The sequence below is a fragment of the Taeniopygia guttata genome, chromosome 8, assembly GCF_048771995.1.
Source record: "Taeniopygia guttata chromosome 8, bTaeGut7.mat, whole genome shotgun sequence".
NCBI classification, from domain to species: Eukaryota; Metazoa; Chordata; class Aves; order Passeriformes; family Estrildidae; genus Taeniopygia; species Taeniopygia guttata.
Genome location: NC_133033.1, coordinates 13,866,956 through 13,882,580, shown reverse-complemented (window position 1 = coordinate 13,882,580; position 15,625 = coordinate 13,866,956). Strand labels below are relative to the sequence as shown.

At 37.2% G+C, this 15,625-nt stretch overlaps 1 protein-coding gene across 7 annotated transcripts in view; it reads left to right on the top strand.

Moving 5' to 3' along the window:
- Positions 1 to 15,625, top strand: part of TTLL7 (tubulin tyrosine ligase like 7) — a 64,493-nt gene that overhangs the window by 1,142 nt on the left and 47,726 nt on the right. Inside the window, exon 2 of one of the 7 annotated variants that reach the window (XM_072933053.1) lies at positions 464 to 587. The exons of 5 other annotated variants lie outside the window; for them this stretch is intronic. The gene's annotated coding sequence lies outside the window, so the exon portion shown is untranslated. Of the gene's footprint in view, positions 1 to 463; positions 588 to 6,925; positions 7,410 to 15,625 lie in introns of those variants that run through there. One more of the 7 variants, XM_030279060.4, reaches the window with a different exon arrangement.

Here is a 15,625-nt window from a genome sequence, read left to right as displayed (position 1 = left end):
CTTTCCACACATGAATGATCAGAAGTACTTTTCTCTGTGGGAATTGGTTGTCCCCCAAATACTGCAGAATATCTCAAAATATACAGTGACTTGGCATCTGTAGAAGCTTTTACCCCTGTTTTAAGTGCTGCAATGGGCTTTTAGTAGAAATAAGATGTTATTGTTTCAACTAATGATAGTTCAAACAAACAAACAAAAATAGAGAAGCAGGTATTATGTCAGGGGTTTTCCTGTGTGGTGACTAAATATAATGTCTGTGATGACATATGGAGCTATCAATTCTGAAGTAAGATTCTCTGGAGGAAAAATGTTACAAAGCTTCAGAAAACTACATGAGCTATTTATTACAGAATGTGTGACTTCTTTTATAATGACAAAATATACTTTTTCCTGCAGGTATTTTCCATATTATGCAAGGAAGTATAAAAAATAGTTGTCAGGTTTTATTTTTTTTTTTCTTTAGAAAAATGCCCCTATTCTAGATTTCTGATGGTTTGGATACATTCCACATATTTCCAAAGGGATCTACCCAGCACTTTAGGAGTGTTAGAAGAGGCCAGGAGATCAAGCCTGTCAGCAGCTATTAGGTAATTATTCCAGTAATCTAACAGTCATTTTAGTAGTCTGCAGCTCAGGTTTGCAGTCAAAATAAAATTTATTCCCATGATCTTCCAAAAGTGATAGTGATAAATTGGCAGCATAGATTTAGTTGTGGACAAGTCTGAAGAACTAGGAGATTAATTGATCAAGAAGCAGTTAGACACAAAGCCATCTTGCAGTTTTCTGTATAGTTAATTTTTTCTCTAAGATGTTTCTAATGCTGTATGTTGGTTATGAAGGCCATAAATAGAATTTTGAAGGTGAAATGTGGCAGACTGATGTTGAGTGCTGAATGTGCTCACTCTGAATTGTCAACATGAAGAATGACTGAAGTATGATTTCTTGATTTTGAATCTCCATCTGTGGATATTTATTATAAATTTTAAAAGTCTCTGTAGGATACATATGGCAAATTTCTTGAACATCCACATTTTATAATGTTCTGTGCTTTTTTTTCCCCATTTTTTTCCTTGCGTATATTTTAATGTTGTGTTAAGGAGTATTTTTACATTTACTAGCTACTTGCAGATGTCTCATACTAATTGAGAATACATTAATCTAAGTATGTAAATCCTTAGGAAACAAGAAATTGAAATGAGACCTTAATGTCTGAAATAGAGAAATGGATAACATCTTCCAAGCTACCCCGCATCTACTTTTGGAAAGCTCCTGTCTTATAAAATGTGCATGGCAGCATGTTACAAGATAACTTTTTGATATGAGTAACTAATGTTTTTTAAATGTTGTGCCACGATTTTATCAGTGTGAAGATATCTTGTAGAAACCAGCAATGCTAGTTTCTCACTTCTATATGTTTCCACAAATCTTCAGAAAATTCCAAGTCTTATTACTGCCTTGAAGTGCTGTGGCTTTTTGGGCAATCCTAAATCATGAAGACACTTGTGGGACTCAGATTCAGTCAAAGAAAGAAACAGAGTTTCTAGCCAGGCAAAAAGCCTGGGAAAGAGCTGGAGAAGAATGTAAATAATTCTTTATCTCTCTTGTTTTTCGCATTGTTTGTAGTTAAGTTCTATCATTGCGCATCAAACACTTTGCACCAATGCTGTGTGTGGTTTTCACTTCAGGACCAATGGAGTTGGTCTTCACGAAGCTCTGTATAAAAGAGCAGTGTATTTTGAATAAATCGGAGTATCACTCTCATGCAGCCTTCTGGTCAGTCTTCTCATTCCCGTCCTGCCTCGACAGCGACAGACACTGAATTTTTTTGATAGGCCTCATATCAGTCCCTCACAAAAAAGATGAATGCTTGCTGGTCTTCTTCTTTTTGATGAGGTATTTCCATTATCCACAGTTGACACAGTGACTCTACAACGATCTGAGTGGAAAAGGAATAGTTTGGATTTGCCTAAAAGAGGGAGTTATTCAATGTGGAAAGGTGCATACAAACTGTCAAAGCTAAGAAATCTCACTGCAAGTACCACAGCATTCATATTGGAGCACATTAACTGAATTTTGTTTTTCCCGTATGAACTTCAGAACACTTAGCCCTCGATTAATTTTTATTTTCTACATACCTAGAAGTTAACTGGGGCCATTTGAATCCTGCTGATGAAAGTCAAATGGCCCTTATTAAGCTCGAGGAGCTCTTTAGAGCTTCATTAATGCTGACCTAAAGTCCTGCCAGAATGATACTTGGAACTGCTCCTTTTGCAGACATGAGCTTCCTGGAAAGTTTACCAGAACCAGTGAACCTTTTTAACATTAATATTTTAAATACTAATGTATTTTTAAATTTAGAATGGAATTTGTTGACGTCTACTACACTGATGGGTAAAAGAATAATTTTCAATTGAATGGATATATGAGAAAAGTGACATTCTGAAGGAGTCAGCCTTGGAACCTGGTGGGCATTAGAGCAAATCTTCCTTTTCCAGGGTTGCAACCATTTGGAGCCCCAATCTTTCACACCAGGAGATTCCATAGTGCCCTAGTCTACTGAATCCTCTTGCTTATGGCAGGGAAGGCAAAAACCTACAGGTTCTGTAGGGGTTAAATAATAGATTTTGCTAAGAGCATTTCCAGTTTTCCTCCTTGCCTTCCCTCTGCAGTGTTCATATAGCTGTACACCATAGTTTCACAATTCTATCACATTAATTTATACTCATTTACCAACACTTTTTATCTGTCTTAATTTTGTTTACCGGGAAACAAGCTCTAACATTAGAATAAATTTTTGACTTTGTGTTTTGAAGGGTTAAGTAAAGCAGACATAATGGTTCTCTCTTTCAATATCAGCTTTAATCAGAATACAGGATCTCCAAAATGAAGACTTCTGTATAGAATTGTACTATTTGTTTTCCCATTGTTAAAAATTAAAGTTCCAATAATTGATAATGTTAAAATATAGATCCACATTGTTTCAAAGGCAATATTAAAAAATATAATCACATGGGATTTTTATGAACATTCATTTCTGGGGACAGAGGAACAGTACTGCATTACAGAGAGACCAAATTAGCAATAATAATGAAATAAAGACAAAAGAAAACATTCTGATTTAGGGATCACTTTTCACTTCCTGGAGTGAAGTGGGTGTCATGCCACCTCCCACTTTGGGTTGTGTTTGGTTTTGGAAGGATTCCAGATTGAAGTTTAATGTGCACCACTGTCCAAATGCACCTTAGATGGTTACATTACTGTTAATTGATAGAAAAACTGACTGCCTAAAAGGATGGAAGTGCTTTACAGCGCAGTTCAGGAGCCCTTTGTGGCCAACAGCAGTGACAGAGTACTAACAGTCACTCTTCAGAAGAGAGAAATATAGACTGAATCCAATTTTCATATATAATAAATGCTGCAGAAAGAGTTGAGTAGGGTGTGGGTTTCACAGTTAGACACAGCAATGTGTTGATATGTTTATTTCCATCCTTGCTTAGTAGCAAAATTCTAAATATATTCTTCTTTGGTTACATTAAAGTATGTTTCCTTTCAACTTTGTCCTTCGGTTGACATGTGTTTGTTTTATTTTTAGCACTTGAAAACCAACACAGTTATATCCCTATAGGGTGCAATGGAAGCACTGGAGTATAGCATGTGAAAATGAAATCAGAGGCTTAATACTGAATTGTTGCAGGTGAAAAGACAAAGATCTTGACACTGATTATGACCACAAAAACCAAGTAGACTGACAGAATATTGTGTGATTTGATAGGGAGCTCACTCTTATCTGCTTGCACAGAATGAACTTCTCTTGAAAAATATAGAACAGAGCTATGCGATAGAAGACCATGTTTTCTATGCTTTTGTGGGTGGTAGTCAAGTGTTTAGTGTTCATTGAACATGAAATTTTTGTGAATTTGCAATAGTGTTTTATCCTTCCAAGCTTATCTTGGTGTTGTGGAAGGTGGGAGAAGCATGCAAAAGCACTTCATGTGAATTATTGGCAAAAGAAATCTCAAAGATGTGCAATTTACTCACCCAGAAAAAACTACCCTTTGAATTACATTTTACTTCATGGGGCTTTTTAGAGGGATATAATATTATCCTAACTTTTTATGTCAACTTGAAGTCTTTGAAAGACTATAAATTACTAGTGAGCGTTAACAATTAGGCATTAATTTGAATAAAAAGGTCTTTTTTTTTTCTAAAAATGAAGAAGAATGATCTGAGAACATAAGTTTGGTACATTTTGTGCCACTTAAGAAATGGAAGCATTTGCTGAAACTAATGTTTCTGAGGATGGAAAGGAGATATCCAGTGAATAAAATAAAGCATGGGGATACAGGAATCAGTGCTGTTTCAAGCCAAACTTGTTCCAAATTCATAGAGTTAGGAGTCTTGTAGGATATCATGCTGGTTTTGGCTGGGGAAATGTTAATTTTCTGCACATAGTACATAGAGTGGGGCTACATTTTGCATTTGTGCTGAAAAATGTGTTGATAAGAGATGTTTTTGTTACTGCTGAGCAGGGCTTACATAGAGCCAAGGCCTTTTCTGCTTCCTGTACTGCCATGCAGGCGAGGAGACTGGGGATGTGTGGGAAATTGAGAGGGGACACAGCTGGGAAAGCAGATCCCAGCCCACCAAAGGGGTATCCCAGAGCAAGAAAGAGAGGTGAAGAAGGAGGAAGGGGGGGATGTTTGGAGTGATGTCTTTTGTCTTCCCAAAGAACTGTTACTCATGATGCAGCCGTGGTTTTCTGGAGATTGTTCAGTGTCTGCCTACCCATGGGAAGTGGTTAATGAATTCCTTGTTTACTTTTCCTGTGTATTCAGCTCTTGCTTTCCCCATAAAATTGTCTTTATCTCAACCCAGGACTTTTCTTTGATTCTGATTCTCTCACCCATGCTGGGAGATTGAGGTGGTGGGGAAGGCAGTGAGTGGAGGCGTGGTGCTTAGTTGGCAACTCAGCTTAGACAGTGACAGATATTGACCCAAAGCAGCATCCACAAGTGCAGAAATAGAAGACAAGAAAGGGAACAATACAGAGTTAGATTTGAAAGTCTGGACACCAGCTGAGAAATGATGCCATTAATGACCCCAAGCAATCAATTAAAAAAGCCTATATATTACTTTGTTCTGTTGCCTCTAGGTATGAAGAAAAAAATGAAAGGACATTGTGGCCTTTTTGCCAAAGGCAACACTCAGGAATATGAGCACATATTTGATATTTTATGAGAAAATGAAATAAAATTTATTAGAAATGAAAATAAAAAAGAAGATTTATTTTTGTGAATATGTGTTTGGGAAGGTCTGACACAGATAATCAACACACCATTTAGTTTAATTGATAAATAAAAAGTCTCAGTCATGGGATATGCATACATAATACAATCCCAGTTGTTAGAGGATAATAGATTAATGGGACAGTTGAAGTTGACTTTCTGCAACAGCTGGGTGTAAGACACCTGGAACCAGACTGTATGAGGAGGCATGGGGAAAAGTCATCTGTGGGAATAGACTTCGGAGAGATGTCCAGATTTCACTCCTGTTCTATTCTTCCACATAAAGTTGTGTCTCAGTTGGCTGCACTAAGTTTTCTCCTATAATTTCCTTTTGTTTTGAAGTCCATGAAGTAATTTCTTCAATTTTGGAAGATGTACCTGGACAGTCATGACTGAAGTAGAGGCCTTAATCCTTCTCTTGGATAGGCAAGCAAGAGACATTCTCTGTTGTTCAGAGAGAGCTTCTGCTCCTATCATTTGCAAATTAAGAGGTTAGGAAGTAAGGGGAAATGTCTTTTGCATACACTGTAGCCTTTGCACACTTTGCTACCCACCTGCATTCTACCTGCATTTTATTTCCAAAGGCTGGCATTTGGGCTAGTAGGACTCCCAACAGTTGATGTGAATATATCCTTTCCCATCTCACTAGAATCTATCCCTAATACTTCATCTGATGTCTTGAGAGGCTACCTAGAAGAGAGGCCAGACAGTGTTAAAGGAATAAAGTAGGTATTTATTAAAAGGCCTTCAAAGGACACACCTTGGGCAGTACAAGAGCCTGGCCGAGGCTACACCCAAGATGCATGACGGGACACACGTTTTCACACTTTTATAAGTTCTGGTCCATTTACATCTTGCGGTTAATTGTCCAATTACAGCTTCTGGTTATGGAGTCTCATCCTTCCAGATTGCTCTTCTCAATTCCCTGTTGTTTATACTTTTTGGGCTGGAAAAGAATTATTTTATTTAACTAAACTGTGAGGAGAACTTGCTAACACTCTATATGAGGTTCAGAGTTATATACTAAAGCAGTACAGAGTCTGGATAATATGAAAGCTAAAACTTAAAGCATCACGTCCTTGTAGGATAGGTTTGGCAGTAGTGGTGCAGTCAGTCTTGTCTGGCACAAGATGGGCCTGACTCCTATAAAACTAGTGCAAAAGAAAAGAGTGCACTTGATATCTCCAGTTTTCTTCCATGGTTGTTGGCTGTTTATTTTTTTTTCTGTGGAGGAAGAGTAATCCATTTGAACTTTCCAAACCTTTTATTGTCAGATATCCTTTGTGGTCTACTGTCCATTAAAATGTACTGAGCTGTCAAATCAGACCAATGTTTTCTTAATGTAAAAGAATAATATGACAAAGAAAAGCCATATTTTGAAGTGATGTCAGAAAACAATTTCTTATTAGTATAAATTGACATTGCAAAAGAAAATAACCTCATTTGAGGAATAGTAATTGTTTCAGAATACTACAGAAACAGCGATTCCAGTAAAGGATGTACCTTTTCTCTTTCCATTACTACACTTAATATTTCATTTGGTTTAAAAATTGGTCTGTAAGATTGTAATGCTGGCCTCACTGAAACCAGGTAGGTTTGGAAGAGAATTAGTATCTTTTTTCTTATTGCAAACTATTAACTTTAGCCTTCTTCTATCCGAGTGTCTTGTGTTATTGTGATCTTGACCTCTTAATTCTACGTTTGGAGAAACTATTGTCCTGGTTACAGTAGCTCATATCCCTGTTATATCTCTTTCCAGTCACGGAGTCATTTTCTGTTTTTAGATTGTACTTCTTTGTAGCTTATTGTTATGTTTAAATCCTGCTGACTTTCTTCCCACAACTCTTGTCACTAAGTAAAGTGGGAAATAATGCATTCTTTTCTTATAGCATATATCATGCCTTTGTTTTGCCACCCAAAACACAGGGAGAAAATACCTAGAAAGGGTTAAGAAAGAGATCTAAAAAGTGCTAGAGATAGGCTAAATGGGAAGGAGCTGCTGCTGCAGCCGGTCTTTCCCTGGTGTATTACTGCCTGAAACTATATCAGCTGTCAATTATTGATAGAAAAACCTGTTTCTAGAGAGCTGACTCCTCAGATAGTTCCAGCAATGCAATACTAACGGTAAGTGATTTCATTTTGCTGCTTCTACTGCAGAATTATTTTAAATCTGTTTCTATATCAGTGGGAGGTCCTGGTATGACTGTGTATTCTGCAGTATGTAATCGTGTCAGCTAAATCCATGATAAATAAATGTTTTGCACTATCAGTAATTGTATGCAGAAGAATTTGGTATATCACCCTGCCACATGCTGCTGCAAAGGTTTGGTTTGTTTGTTTGTGTATTTTTTTCACTATGACTCTACTGCAGATTATGTTAATTGAAATCCATTGCCTTCAGTTTGCATGCTCATGCATTCTGTCCACCACATATATTTTGCAATGAGTTCTTTTTCCAGGATTCTTGTTATTTTCTATATTTTTAATGCTTTTTCTCATCCATCCTTGAGCTTGCAGTTTATCTTTCCTTACAACAGAGAGCTAGATTCAGAGAGCTACCTCTAGACAGCCAAGCAATTCTGAAAGTGATACTTGAAGCTTGTAATCTTTGTCAAGAAAGAGAGAAATTTGGAGGCAGCTCAGTAAGCTTGAACTGTAATTTCTACTGTGATGAAAGTTTGATTTAAATGGACTCTAGTTTTGACGTGGATGAGACCAGAGCCTTAATTACAATTCTGAATTGTGTCATCAGCAAGTCTGTCCTGGAACTGAAACATCATGATATAAAGTCCATAAAAGTCAATAGAAATATCTATATTTACTTCACTAAGTTACAGAGAAAATCCTGTATGGTTGATTTCATTTAGATTGAGAAAAACTTGTGATTTTTGTACATATCTTCACAATGATGGGACTAGGAAAGTTTTCAAAGCTTTTTCTTCCTTTGAGCAATCAAAGGAGCTAAAAAAATTAAGAAGGAGTTTCATATTTGTGAAGTAATATTCAGAGTCCTGCATCAATAGCCAACTATGAATGCCAGTTTATTGTCCTTTTTTTCCTATTTGGTATGTCAGTTGTGATCGTCTCCATTCCCATTTGTATTGACACTTTGCGTGAAACTTTTTCTGAAAGATTTATTGTTTTGGTTATTAGGTGTGTTGTACTTTTTCCATACCTTTGGAATTAAAAATGCCTTTGACTAAGTTTGGTGCATTTCCTTTTTTCCTTATCTGTGGTTATAAGGCAAATATGCTACTCTCTGGTTGCATATAATTTTCTATAGTGTGAAGGGTATGATATGTCTGAGAGAGTCAGAAGCACAAAATAATAAACTTCGTAATTTTCTGCCTAGGATAATATGATTAAAAAAAATAGTATGTGGCTCAGTTCCCAGTCATGTTTTATTTTGGCTGGCAGTGATGTATCTTGCTATAACATAATAAGAAATTAATATTTGTTTATTTCGAATATTTGAAAAGCAGTTAGCTTTGCAGCCAGCATGCATTTGACTATGTAAGTTTATACATTTCTTTTTCATTATGAATGAACCTTTAAGAAATATAAGATTAAAGCAATGGAAAATAAAATTGAGCCTTCCTAAATGAATGGAATATACCACTGCTCCAGCCTCTTGTTGAGGACTTTTATTTCAAAATAGTTTTCAAGTATATCTCTTAGCGCTTAATCTTAACCAACTTTTTTTTATTAAAAAAAAAAAGAAAAAAGAAGAAAAAAGAAGCTAACACACATGCCAGAACCTCTTACTTTTAAGTGTAGCTTTTTGGGACTTGACCAAGATGGATAAGGACAGAACTAACTGTGATACTGTTCCAAACTTGGAGCACTGCTTCTGCTGTGATTAAAGCAATGGAGGCAATAGTTATGCTAGGGCAATTTTTTCCTCAGGTTTTGGAACTATTTGAAAGTACATTAAAAAGCTCTGGTGCTACTGTCAGTATGGGCTCTGCAGCTCAGAGATGGTGCATGATTACTCAATAAATAAACTACTGAATACTACAGGGTTACCTCAGTAATACTGTACTTATTCAGAAAGTACATTATCTTGATCCTATGAGTTCAAGCAAATCCCAGGAAATTGCTTTTTGTAGGCTACTCTCATTCTTTAAGTAAAAATTAAAGCTAGTGTGTATAAAGTCTGGTACACTTCACTTTTCTATCTTATTTTGTTATTTTGGGCATTCAAAGTATTACATTTAGGATCAATATTTAAGATGTTATTTTTCTAGGCTTTGTGACTACATGCTGTATTTCACTACAGGTGAGCAGTATTTACACAAAATACTCCTGTAGTAGGATAATGGAGTCTTGTCTCACTGCTGATGAGGATAGTCACTCTATTTAGATCCCCTACAATGGATAAAATAGTGTGACACAGAGGGTTTGGAGCCAATCCAGCCTTTTAAGGGAATTTCTATAAATCAGGTCAATTCATTTAAATAAGCTTCTGAGTGCTCACATCCTTTTGAAACTGCTTTATGTTCTCCTGTTTTTATGTGCAAAAATGTTTTCAAATCAGTGGTACCCCACTGAGCCCCAAGTACTAAGCTGTGGGGAGGGAAGCATGTTTTTGTGAAATGTTTTATAGCTGCTGGGGTTTCTGGTTCATTTATCAGCTGTTTGCAAACTCTTACTAGCACTGAGTGTTGGCTGCAGTAGTCTCAGTGATATTGCAGGCCAACTGTGAATATTTCTGACTGTCACTTGTTCTTTACAGAATAGAATTATATGACAGTCATTAAAATGTTTGAGATTTACCAACACTCTTACAAGCATACAGGTATTGCCAGTGGAGCTGGGCAAATGCTTTCATATTTGGAAATGTCAAGATAATGTGATAAAGAACTTGGTGATCATGTAAGAGCAGCTTTCTTGTACTTTCATGGTCAAGAAGCCTTTGAAGACATGCTTTTTGTGATTGCAAGAAACTTCTTTGTGGTGATTTATTCAAGACCTGATTACTGTCTTAACATTTGCATATCCAATGCTGAAACTACAGGCCAATGTCTGCCAATTTAAATTTCAGACTGCTGTGGGAGTGTCACCCTTGTTGTTAAACTAGAAAACAATGTTATGTGGCAGCATGTGAATTAGGATGATGTAATCTTCAATCAGAGTTGTCGTGGGCTGTGTGTGAGGATTGCAGCCCATGTCTAGTGATGCTGAAATGAATCTATGAATCGCAGGCTTGTAAAATATGAGATGAAACGATGCAGACCAACACAGGGCTGAAGTGTGGCTCTTGTGATACATACAACTCTGTAGAAGTTAATTTAACCATATTTGTGTTCTTGTGTTCCTGAGCTTGAGGTGGTTTTCACACTAAGCCAAAGCTACCAGCTTGAAGCAAGGGAGGAAAAATTTGATGTGTGATGGGGAATGGTCTAAAGATATCTTTTTCTCTTTTTTTTTCTTCCCCAAGATCCTTAGCAAATCTCCCCCCAGGGTCTATTTATAATATAATGAATCACTGCAAACATATCAGCTTCATTAAAGGATTAGTGCTTTTTATGCTGACAGCTCTGCTGATATATGTAAAATGTTAAATTGTCCTATCTTGTAGATCCCTAAGGCCTCTAGCTCTTACTAGAGATATAAATCTTATGAGAAGTGAATGATAGAAAAAAGAAGTAGTATAATTCCAGCAGTGATTAGTATTTGGTGTACACAATTTGAAGCACTGTGTGGTAGCTGTTGGTGTGTGCATGCTGTAATGAAGAGCATGGATGGCACACTGCGAAGTCAAAGTAAGAGCAGAAATTATCCCACAGGTGCCACAACTTGAATTCCTCTTCTAACTCTCTCTTGTTTACCTTTCCCCCTACCACACCCACGATGTTAATGTCACACTTCAATATTACTGCGAAGCAGAATCATTATGGAAAGTTGCTCTCTCTGTTTCATTCATTCAGGCCATGGCTGTCTCACCACAGAGTGTTGGCCATTAGTGTGTGTGAGCCCATCAGTGAGTGTGGCTTCCTGGCCTTGTCCTCAACACAAACAACAAAAGCAAACAAATGTCCTTGTGCTGTTTGCTTCAGGGGAATGCTTCATTTGAGGTGGCAGGGCTCCAGCCCTGCTGTGGCCATGGCTATCTGGCCACTCAGCTGATGTGGCTGAGGCTCTAATGGTGTGTGCATCTCTAGGCTGGAAATGTGGGAATGCCTACAGCACACCAATGCTGTTTCAAATGAAGGTGGAATGATTGTATATATTTATATAAAACCATTTCACACACACACACACACACACACACACACACACACACACATATATGTATATATATATGAAATATTAAAAAATGGTTGTATGTGATGATTCTATAATAAATAGAGATCAGCTTCCATTGCAGTGTTCAGAGGAATTTACTGTGATCAGGTCTAGGAATACTTTGTGTTCCAGAGTTAGTGAAACGTCCTCCTCTCAGATTTATGGTGTTATTGACGCTTAGTGAAGTAGAGAACAGTAATACAAGATCTATGCATTGTGTCTGCTTTTTGCTGGCAGAGATTAAAACATGAAAGCTGGTATTTTTTAGCAGCAAGTGACAGAGATATTTTCTGAAATTTAGATTTTACTGTATAAAAGCATTGTTACACTTGCTTGTTTGAGCTATTTAATCAATATTTTTCCTTGCCATTGTGAATGCTAAATAATGTTTATTAAAAGTTCACAGCATTTTATTTTTGAATTATTGATTTTTAAGTCATGCAGATTATTTTCTCCTTGTCAATTAATATATTTTCAGTGTTTTACTGAGCAGTAAAAGTTTCAAACCTTGACCTTTCTGTGCTTTTCTAATTTGGCTTCACTTTCTTTGATGGTCCTTGTTCAATATTCAAACCATAACTATGAAACTCTATAGTACTCAATTTGCTAACAGTCTCAAATATGTTATCACATTAGAAAGGGCTTTTGAAGGGTGAGAATGAGCTAACAGATAGTCACATTGTATGCTCTGCTATGAAAGTCACTTTGGAGGTCATTTTTTACACAGAAAATCAATCTTCAGATTTGAAAGATATGACATTGATTTAAATTTGGCCACTGTTTTGAAGTTTCATTTTGGAAAATGGATGAATGAAAAAAGAAGCAGTATTACTTCAAGACAACACTGACATTAAAAAAAATTGTTTCTATGCACAGTTTTCGTCTCTGTATTTTGTGAATAGGAAGTGATTAATGCCTGTGAAACTGTGATGTGAAACTTCCACCATTTTAACAGCTTCTAATCCATTTCCTGTTTTCTGAATCAGGCATTCTATATCTATAATTTCATAGATGTTTTGTGATATTAAACAATAAAAAAATTCAATCCAAAACTGTGAAGTGCAAAGTCAGGTGAAGACCAAAGTGAAATCTGTGAACTAACACTGCAAAGCTCCCAAGGCCCTGTGCCCACTGTGTGTTGCTGAGCCTTGGAGCTGGCACTGAAAGGTCTTTTCCTGGCTGGACTGCAGCTATTTAAAAAAATGCACTGTAGCTTGGCTTGGTCATTTGGTTTGGTGGCTTAGGGAAATGGAAATGCTGGCCATTCGGATAAACTAGTTCTGACAGTTGTTTTACAGAACTGCATGATTTGAAAAAAGTTGTGTAAATCATGCTGTTTGGATTCCTTTGTAGCTTGTACCTGTCCATTTAGCAAATCAAACACCTGAGAACTCTGTACATTCTCTTTGTCTGAAAGAACTGCTGAATAAATGTCTCATCTCTTTGATGGTGGGAATGAAAGATGTTTAAATTAATAGACTTCATTTGACTTCAGAATATTTTGAACCAAGCCCTAATTACATGCAATTTTAAGCCAGCTGACAGATAGCCTTTTAAAAACAAGCTTGTCACTTTGACACATCAAGTCTCAAAATGAAGACTGCTTTTTGCATATAGAATTTCTCTGTAAGAGTGAGAACTTGCCACCAAATTGTTCTTTGAACATGTAACAATAAAACTGGTTGCTATGCTTGTTTGTAGCAGGAACACTTCAACATACTTTTTATAAGACCATATACTAAAAAATCATGGAAGGGTAGGAGGCTTTTAGTTCTGCAGTTTCATTACTGAAAATTGTTGGTATCTTGCTGAGCATGGTCCTGAAAAAGGCATTTTCCTCTATTATAATTTCTGTTGATTTCTTAATCTCATTTTGAATCTGCATTTTATATCTTAGTACCAGATCAACAGTAGATTATAGGTTGGCATAACTGTAATAAATAACACACCCCTCACTATGGTGTGTCCAGACTTCCACACTCCAAGATCTAAGAGTAATTTTGACTTAAATATTAGGTTGAAAAGACCCCAGAACTCCTATGTTTGCTAGGTCAATCCTCTGAAGAGTATGTTCACATCTTTCTGTTACCTGTTTCTGTGAAATTTTTGTTAATTTGATTTTCCAGCTAAGTGAAGAGTGGGGATTGCAGCACTGTGATGTTGTCCTTCCGTCCCTGTGGTCATCTGTCCAGTTCTGTAACTGTATCTCCAGTGTGTCTCCATTTCACTGTGAAAGCTCCTTATGTCAGGAGCTTTGTGGGTTTCCTTCCAGCTCCTCTGCATTTCCAGGCACTTGTGACAGCACTGAGTACATTGCACTAATGGGCTCAGTGGAAAGCAGTCTGCTAGTTTGAAAATCTGTTCTAAAATATTATTGTGAGTAGTCCAGAGGGAAAAAAAAACCAAGGAAATTAGAGAGGGATTTGTTAAAAAATACCTGCATATAATCCAGGCCAGAAGAGTATTTTTTCAGGGCAATTTACTAACTTATGATACACTTAATTTGTGTAACAGCATGAAATACTACTAATTTTTGAGTTTCTAGAATATGTTACAACTTGTCAAAGAATCATTCTATTAACTATGAAACCACTTCTTTCAACTGGCCCCTGCTCTTTACTGAGGCACTGTTCCTTTAAATGGACTTGAACATCTGCTATGTACTCTGTCCATGTGCAACACTTCCCCCTCCAGCAAGAGTATCCTGCCTCTCCTGCTCTCCTGTCCCTGGAGGAAAAAAGATACTTTCTTTTTTTTTTCTTTTTTTTTTTTTCCTTTTTTGTCTTCTGTGCTTTTCTAGGACAGAAATGTATCTCTCCTATTGTCACTCTCACACCTTTGCCAGGCAGCTGTAAAGATAACATCTCATCTTTTTCTTTCTCTGTAAAGCACTTTTAGTCAAAGTGCTTTTTTATGTAAGAGTGTGCTAACCTGATGAAGATACTTTCATTTCTTCTTCACAAGTCTTTCTCCATTTATATGTTAACCATTTTTGTTCAGCTATCCTTGAATCTGTATGGTTGAGCAAAAAACCTTCACTAATTTATATGTTTCAGGATTTCAGGAGGGAAATGTCATATGCAGCAGGAACTGCAATCCTTTTCTGCCAGAGTGTGAATTCAGAGATTTCTGACAGCTGACTTGCTCCAAAAGTCCCAGTTTGAAAATAGAATTCTTTTTCTTATGTTATTAAAAGCAATCTCTTAGAAACAACTCTCTCAGGTAGATTATGAGCGAGATATGCTTCTGCATTATTGTAGCTGAATGTGGGTTATAGGTTATGCTTATTTTATAAGCAAAAACTTGTCACAGGTATGAGAACTGACTCAGAATTTGATGTCGTTATTACCTGACAATGCTGCTGCTGTTACTGTGCGTGCTCTGGGTGAATCCTGCAGTCAGCTTTGGCCTGTAACTGGCAAAGGCTGCCTGCAGAGCAGTCTGTGCTGCAAGTCTTCTCCTTCAGCTGTGACCTGGGAGTAGGTTTTGGCAATAATAACAACTCAGAAGATGTGAGCTAGAAGAAGATGCCTGGGGAGGACCTGGGTCAGAGAACAAAGTAACTTTGGGATGATTTCTGCTGTATAGAATTAAAAAAGAGATGTAGGAACTTGTGGCTGCCAGGGCCTGTGCACTGCCATGTTGCCTGTCCTACTGTGCTGTCCTCCTTCCAGCTATTGCTCTGAGAGGTATATACCTGTCTCTCCCAAGTGATCCATTCTTCTGCTTAAAGAGTTGGTCATCTAAGGGCAGTTAGAGGAACAGTTGCAGTTTACCTGGGAAGGTTGCAGCTTCCTCAGCAGGGTGATGTTAGGTTTTCTTGCTGCAGAATTGGAACATCTCATGCTACTGCACTGGGGATGCACAAAGCAGGGGGTCTAAACAGGGGCAAGTCTACTGCTCCCATGGCTGAGCCTGCAATTCACAGCAGCAATTCACTGCTTGGGTAATGTATTCCCCCAGATGAGATGCTGGGTCTCTCATCTGTCACTTGACATGCTGGGAAAAAGAGCTGAGACTGTCCCATTTCACTGGACCTTATTTGCCCTTTG